The sequence below is a fragment of the Typopeltis vanoorti genome, chromosome 9, assembly GCF_054136105.1.
Source record: "Typopeltis vanoorti isolate ZY-2024b chromosome 9, IOZ_Tvanoo_1.0, whole genome shotgun sequence".
NCBI classification, from domain to species: Eukaryota; Metazoa; Arthropoda; class Arachnida; order Uropygi; family Thelyphonidae; genus Typopeltis; species Typopeltis vanoorti.
The window spans coordinates 85,371,309-85,379,349 of record NC_143557.1 but is presented as its reverse complement, the minus strand read 5'-3'; the positions used below and the strand labels follow the sequence as shown (position 1 = coordinate 85,379,349).

At 35.3% G+C, this 8,041-nt stretch overlaps 1 protein-coding gene across 3 annotated transcripts in view; it reads left to right on the top strand.

Annotated features, from left to right (window-relative positions):
* Positions 1–3,033: 3,033 nt before the first annotated feature.
* The window catches only part of Ac76E (adenylate cyclase type 2 Ac76E), a 313,695-nt gene continuing 308,687 nt past the window's right edge, over positions 3,034–8,041 (top strand). For all 3 annotated transcript variants that reach the window (XM_090397688.1, XM_090397687.1, XM_090397686.1), the window contains exon 1: positions 3,034–3,115. The gene's annotated coding sequence lies outside the window, so the exon portion shown is untranslated. The remainder of the gene's footprint in view (positions 3,116–8,041) is intronic.

The following is an 8,041-nucleotide window of genomic DNA, read 5'->3' as shown; positions in this document are numbered from 1 at the left end:
TGCCACTGGGTAGAGCGAATGCTGAGAAGTTCTTCTCGGTGTTGGGGTGGGCCTGTCACTGAGTGGAACAACGCTGAGTTCGGCGATCTCTCGGTATCGTCTTATCTTATTTTTAGAGCCCGCGTCACCTATACAAAGGTCGAAACCGGTTGGAAGCTTGGGTGATGAATGGCAGTGCTGTAGCCCGTGAAGTTTTAACTGAGGCTCGGCTTTTGCTGTCACCCAGGAGCTGCGTGGTGCGGTAATGAATGGCGATGCTGTAGCCTGTGAAGTTAACTGAGGCATGGCTGTTGCTGTTACCCCTCCAGATAAGCAAATGAGCAGCTCTGCTCGGTGGTGGCGGAGCCTGCCACAGTATAGAGCCAACTGAGTTTCTGACTTTCTGATCCGGGGGATTTTACGAGTTTTTGGAAAGGTATCCCCGCATTTAAACAAAGGGAAACTGGTCTGTGTAGTGACCCTTGCCTTTAATGCATAGCAACATACATCTCCGTAAGGGGATGTGCTTTACATTAAGGGAAAAGTACTAAGGAAAGTGATCAGAACTTAATCCACCTTTACCACGAGTTGCCTCAGACTTGCACTACGTGCAGGTGCAAACGTGACTTACTTTTCTTTGCTCACTTGGGAAATATAGGATTAAAAACCAAGTTTATATAAAATTACTTGGTATCTTGAATATATAATATACCCAAGTTAAAAAAAAAATTCTATATATATATATGTTGAAAGTTTTTTTACCTTGGGTGTAATATACGTTAAGGATACCAAGCTATTTTAATGATAAACCTGGTTTTAATTCATTTCCCATATAAGCAAGCAGACAAGTAAGTCAAGTTTGCGCCTGCAATTAGTGCAAGTCTGTGCGACCCTCACGCAGTGTAAGTCTTACGCAACTCGTGGTAAAGGTGGAATAAGCTCTGATCACTATTCTTCATATTTACCCTTAATGCAAAGCACATCTCCTTGAGGAGATGAATGATGCTATGCATTAAAGGCAAGGGGGCCACTACCCAAACCGGTTTCGACTTTATTGAGGTCTCATCAGTGGGAGCCAGGCTTAGAAATTCCAAGGTTTAAGTAATACAGAGCTTGTAAATATTTTAAGCTCTATTACTCATACAGAGCTTAAACAGGTTACCAAAACAAGTTACCATAAGGTGCTTTGACCTTATTAAATAAAAATCTCAGGATGAGAGATAGATGTAGAAAGTTTTTTACCTTGGGTATAATATACGTTAAGGATACCAAGCTATTTTAATTTAAAAAACTGGTTTTAATCCATTTCCCAAGTAAGCAAACAGACAAGTAAGTCAAGTTTGTGCCTGCAAGTAGTGCAAGTCTATTTTAATTATAAGCCTGGTTTTAATCAATTTTTCAAGTAAGCAAACAGACAAGTAAGTCAAGTTTGCAAGTAGTGGAAGTCTGGGTGACCCGTACGTAGTGCAATCTTTAAGGTAAATCACATTATGATAACTTGTTATATATATAAGTTGTCTCTCTCTTATGTTCTATATATATAACATCTCCTATAAAAGATCACATGCATCTGCGCTATCCAGTCATGTTCTTTTCTCAAACAATCCTCATGATGATCTCCAAAGTCACTCAGTTTGCTGGGATAAATCCGAAAACATTTTTCGCTGCAGTGATGAGTTTGAAAGGAAAATTGTGGAATCCAGGGAAATCCTCCTTAATCCTGAACATTTGAACAGCAATTTAAGTTACGACATCTCTGATAGCCATGCTGCAGTTGTTCAATACTGGCGTTCACGAGAACTTACAGGCACGCACGCAATAAACAATGGCGCGTTGGATAGAACAACTTAAAAAATACAACGTTTTTTTATGTCAATTATGTATTGCATTTTTGCCTGTAATTCCCAGTTTTTTGTAACTTCAATTTTTATTATTGTGTTCTACCTTTAGTGGATACCTGATGAAGGTTGTAAAAGGCTGAAACTGTTTGTATCATTTTCATTAAAACAGTTTTAATAAAACTGAGGGTTGAACGGACAAAAGTCGCACCTAATGGAACACTCGGACCCTACATAGGAAGCGGGATAAGAGAGAAAGAAGATTCAACTAAATGAATTGTACAATAACGCGTCAGTTTTAATAGTAACAATTAAGGTCTAGAAAGATTACCACTTTTTTTGAACTTTTGATAGAAAATAAGACATAGGCCAATTATAATTATTGAAATCATTTATTTCAATCAATATACTCTCCCTCAGCTTTGATACAGCGTTTGGCATGGTCAATTAATTCGTTAAATGAGTTTTTTATATCGGTTTTTGGGATACTGTTGAGGGTCGTGGTTACTGCCGCTTGAACGTTTTCAATGGTGGTGTATCGCTTTCCTTTCATCGGCAAATGAAGTTGAGAGAAAAAGAAGTCACAGGGTGTATATATTATTGACAAGCCTAATTTTCTTACATGAACTATTATCATTCCTAGTTTGCTACTGTTGCCAAACAGTAGACTAACGGATTTACATGATATTTTCCTCCGTTCGGCATAAAACTAGTGATTTCATCTGTTGGTTTCATCAATAATAAACAGAATATAATTTTTTTTTAATACATCTGAAAATAGCATGTAATACTCATACAGTTAATAATAATATTTGAATTACAGATTAGTTTAATATTAAGCATTAATCGTTCACAGTAATGTAAATACCGCCAGTTGAATTTAGTTGTGTCTGTTATGTTTTAAAACGTATTGTTATCTATAAAGATGGAGGTTCGCTGAAATATATCAAGTTTAATTACTGCAGCGGTATTAGTATTGAAGCTTTTCTTGACAGCTGCTGCTGTTAGCAGCAAACGTAAACTGGAACAAAGATTTCTGTCATAGCAAGAGAAACGCAGCGGAAATCATTGAGAACTGAGGCGCCAATGTTTAAGATGTAATGACTAAAGGCGTGGCAGCAGGTATTAAATTACCCAAGTGCACAAAACAGACTTAAACTAACTCTTGTACAGCGCCATTGGTCCTTTTTATATCACTTGATACAAGAGGTGTTTGAGATATTAGCACAGCAATGGATATTTTGAGAATTTGAACGACTTTAAGAAATAATCACTTACGTGGATTTAACCAACTTAAGGTAAGAAATAGAAGTTTTTCCACTTTTTTACACTCATGTTCATGTTATTAAAAAGCGAAGTATGATCTTATATATAAATATGTAAGGGCATTTATTAAGCCCTTATAAACTGATGAAAATTTGTCCGAGTAGTGTTTGTTATTCTCTTTTCTAACCAACAGAAGAATCTTAGACTAATTATGCTAAGCCTACTTCATTAGTTTTTTTTTTTTCCTTCACTGGACAAGTAATTGATAATCACTAAAAACACTGCGGGACTTAGTACCGTACCCCTTGCATAATAAGCGCTCATCCATATGCCATGAAAGACTATTTTCATATTCCCGCCCTGACGTTGTTGCGAGTGTTGGAGGAATAAGATATATATATATGTGTGTGTGTTAAAGATACCAAGCTATTTTAAACCTAGTTTTACTCCATTTCCCAAGTAAGCAAACAGACAAACAAATCAAGTTTGCGCCTGCAAGTGTTGCAAGTCTAGCTGACCCTGCACGTAGTGCAAGACCAAGGCAACTCATGGTAAAAGTAGAAAAAGCTCTGATCACTAATCTTACATCTCCAGGAGAAGATGTGCTTTGCATTAAGGGTAAATATTACGATTAGTGATCAGAGCTTTTTCTACTTTTACCATGAGTTGCTTGGTCTTGCACTACGTGCAGGGTCAGCTAGACTTGCAACAATGGAGTAAAACCAGGTTTAAAATATCTTGGTATCTTTAACATTTATTATACCCAAGGTAAAATACTTTCTACACACACACACACACACATATATATTCTGTTGCTTTAATTTTCCAAGATGGACATGAGGCTCTTAACGTGTATATTATGTTATGCAAAGTCTAATCTGTTTTCTCTCTCTCTCTCTCTCTCTCTCTCTCTCTCTCTCTCTCTCACACACACACACATCATTTTCTGGTTTTATGCCAGCATTTTATTATAATTCTTGATTTTTTAATTTACTTTGGTAAAAAAATAAAAAGATGTGTGTGTGTATAATTTTTGTATAACAGTGATTTAATAACTGCAGTAAAGTTGTTATTGTTTTATATTTAATGACAAAGTTTTCTCTTAATTTTAATCAACGATAGGTATAGCCAATGAAATCTTTCTAAGATGAATTTATGATTTGAAAATGCAGCTTCAGTGTGTGTGTGTATATATATATATATATATATATATATATATATATATATATATATATAACACCTACACCAACGCCATCTACTGCCACCACCACCACTAGTAATTTTGTCTGTAAATTGCATGTGTTCTCAAGGCCGATTTGTCTGTATGCGGAATGAAAAATTTGAGTTTCAGTAGAAAACTCGAGCTTTTCATCTTCCGTATGAGATCATCTAACTCACCTTCAACTGAAGAAATATCCATATAAAGATTCCTCTCGACGAGAAGCGAACCTTGTCCTTTTCCAGTCGAAGGGCGCAACTTACCGTCGTTCTTCCAATTGCACTATGCAGGCGTGGTTTATTTCGAGCTAACAGGTTGCTGGTTCGAATCCCGCCATTTTTTGAATGTCTTTAGGTGGGAGATGAATTTCAATTCCCTGTGCGAAACCACCTTCCAGCTTATTGCAGGCTTGAAATTATTCCATATTTGATGTCTGGAGCGAGTTTTCGGACTATGTAAAAAATAAAGTAAAAATATTATATTTATATTAGGATAACCAAGTTATTTTATAAACTTAGTTATTTTAACTCCTAATCCCAAATATGCAAACAATTAAGTTTGCGCCTGAAACAAAGTTCAAGGCTAAAGATGTTACAACACCAGGGGAACTCATTGTAAGCGTGGGTAAAACTCTGAACACTATTAGTATTTTCCCATAATGTAAAGCACATCTCACTAGAAGATGTATACTGCAATGCATTATGGGTAGGGTCACTACTCAGACCGGTTTCAAACCTTTTTTGAGGTCCCCTCAGTGAGTAGCAAACTTAATTGTTTGCATACTTGGGATTAGGAGTTAAAATAACCAAGTTTATAAAATAACTTGGTTAGTCTAATATACAATATCCCCAAGGTAAAAAATTTATTACATATATATATATATATATATATATATATATATATATATATATATATTCAGAATTCATTTTTACTTGGTTGGAATATTATAAAAAACCTTTAATGACTGATACCGAGAGAAAAAAAGATGACATGGTATATTTGAAAAGATACTACTAGTTTCGTTGAATAGATCAACATCTTCAGTTATCACAATCAAAGAAATATATAAAGAATTACAGAGACTTAAAATTGTAATAACAGAACAAGTACAAAAAAAGACATTAGCGTGTTTGAAAAGAAAAAGCGAGCTTGAGTTCCAAACAAACTACGCGCTGTCGCGAGTGTGCCAATACTGAACAGAGGCAACGTGTCCGTCAGAGAGATTGAAACTTAGGCTGTTATTGATATGAGAAGAATCTAGAAATTTCTCTAGATTCGACAATCTTTCTCTCAAGTTCATATCACACATGGATGTTAAAAGTTTGAGTCCAGTTCACAATGTGTTGGCGGCTTTCGTCTGAGTTAACACAGACAATGTACATGTATTAACAACTGAGTTAATACAGGTGCATTGACAAACTAAATTTATTACTAAAATAAACTTGTGTACTGTATTATTTTTTAAGTTTTATATTACAGTAAGTAGCTTTTTTCTATCAGTTGCTTCATTTATTTACAGAATTAAATTGATGTACCATTAGAATCTGATTATTTTTGTCTTGAACGCTAGTTATTGTTGTCTCTTGGGGAAAAATTCACTAATTCGAACTTTTCGCTAATCCGAACGAGCACAGTTTTTATTAATTCGGATTAGAGAGATACCACTGTATTTTTAATGGCTAAAATAGTGTGTGGGTTCTATATAGTCGATTTCTTGGAATTTACAGAACAAAAACCCCAATTTCCGTGATCAAAAAAACTGCTTGCCCATGCCAGAGATCGACTAACTCGGGACTATGTAAAACACAAATTAAAAATACAATATATATATATATATATATATATATATATATATATACAGGTAATCCTCGTATAACGCGGATGTTAGATTCCATAGAAATGCCGCGTTATATAAATCGCGTTATGCGAGACTCAGATCACATAGAAAAAGTAGGGTTAGGTTCCGAAATCGTTTTTTTAAAAAGATTATATAAACAATGACATATCAAACAAAACTATATTTTTATTTAATTCAGGTAATTCATGTAACTTAAGAAACCATAAATTATGAAACAAATTACATAGTATAAACTTATAAAAATACAAATTGCACGTAAACTTCATGGTCCATAATGCATAAATCTTTTAGGCAAAATAAAATAAAGTGCATATTTTAATCGTCATCACTGTCTTCAAAACGAACATTTCTTAGATGTTCTTTATTTACGAGTGGACGGACGTCGTCATCACTTGAAATCTCTTGAACATCATTTGCATAATTCTCATTGCATACTTCGTCTGGTTTAGTTATCAAGAGTCAGTAATAAGACATTGTCTACCACTATGCTGCAATTTTTTATTAAGTTCATAATATGAAACAAATATCCAATTGTCTTGTGAATTTTCCGGAGCGCTTCACTAAGAGAGGGAGAGATCATTATCCGTAAAAATAACTTCCTAACTTTCTTGCCAAGTCCAATCCTTCTGCTAATTCTTTAAAACTGAATTCTTTAACTGATTCATCGCAATCAGAATCTTCGACAGAACCTTCCCCATCATTTGGTTCGATGTCATCTATTAATTGTACCAGTTCCTCCTCATTTAAATCTGTTTACCCCCCATCAATTAATTCACTAATTTCGTTTTCACCCATATCGCAAAAGCGCTCTAATTGGCCATTACCATAAAAATAATTTTTTTTTTTACATAAAAAAACCCCATTACATATTGTATGTAACTCACCAGAAAATAAAGTGCTCAGCTTGAGTTTGACACACTTATGATTTTTATGCACTTTCCTGGCAGAAAACGAAGACAATTTCAACAATAAACACTTTACACGTACATGCGTGCTAAAGAGTATTTCCCCTAATATAAATTCGCTACTTTTAACTACATGCGCGACAAGTAAGTCAAGTTTGCGCCTGAACATAGTTTAAGTCTGGCTCCCACTGACGAGATCTCAATAAAGGTCCGGTCTGGGTAGTGGCCCTTGCCTTTAATGCATGGTATCATACATCTCCGTAAGGGGATGTGATTTGCATTAGGAGGAAATACTAAGGAAAGTGATCGGACCTTACTCCACCTTTACCACGAGTTGCCTCAGGCTTGAATTATGTTCTGGCACAAACTTGACTTACTTGTTTGTTTGCTTACTTGGGAAAAAGGATTAAAATCTAGCTTATAAAATTGCCTGGTATCTTTAACATGTGTTTAACAAAGGAATAAATAACTTTACCAAAAATAAACCAGAACAAGCTTTATTTCGAGCTAACATACTGCAGGTTGGAATCTGTCCATGGATGTGAATGGTTTTGAGTGTCTTTAGGCAGGAGATGAATTTCATTGTCTGTGTAAAATCATCTCCCCACATATTGGAGGCCTGAAGTGGCTTTGAAATTATCTGTGTGAGCAAGGTTTCTGCACTATATACAAAAAATTAAAAATACAATTTATATATATATATATATATATATATATATATATAATTCCCCCCCCCGTGTTCCGGACTGGTATAGACCGGTTCTTCTTGAATTCTGATGACTCGAATTTCGAACACTCGACACTCAGGGTAGCCCCTGAGTGTCGAGTCTCCAAAAGAGGGGTTCGTGATGTAAGGAACCTTTATCTTGGCTCTTTTGACTAAAGGTGAGTTATACAGAGATGGTTTCATTTCACCCGGAAACTTGGTTTTTTTGTCCTCCCAGAACATGAAACCGCCCCGTGAACACTCGAATAT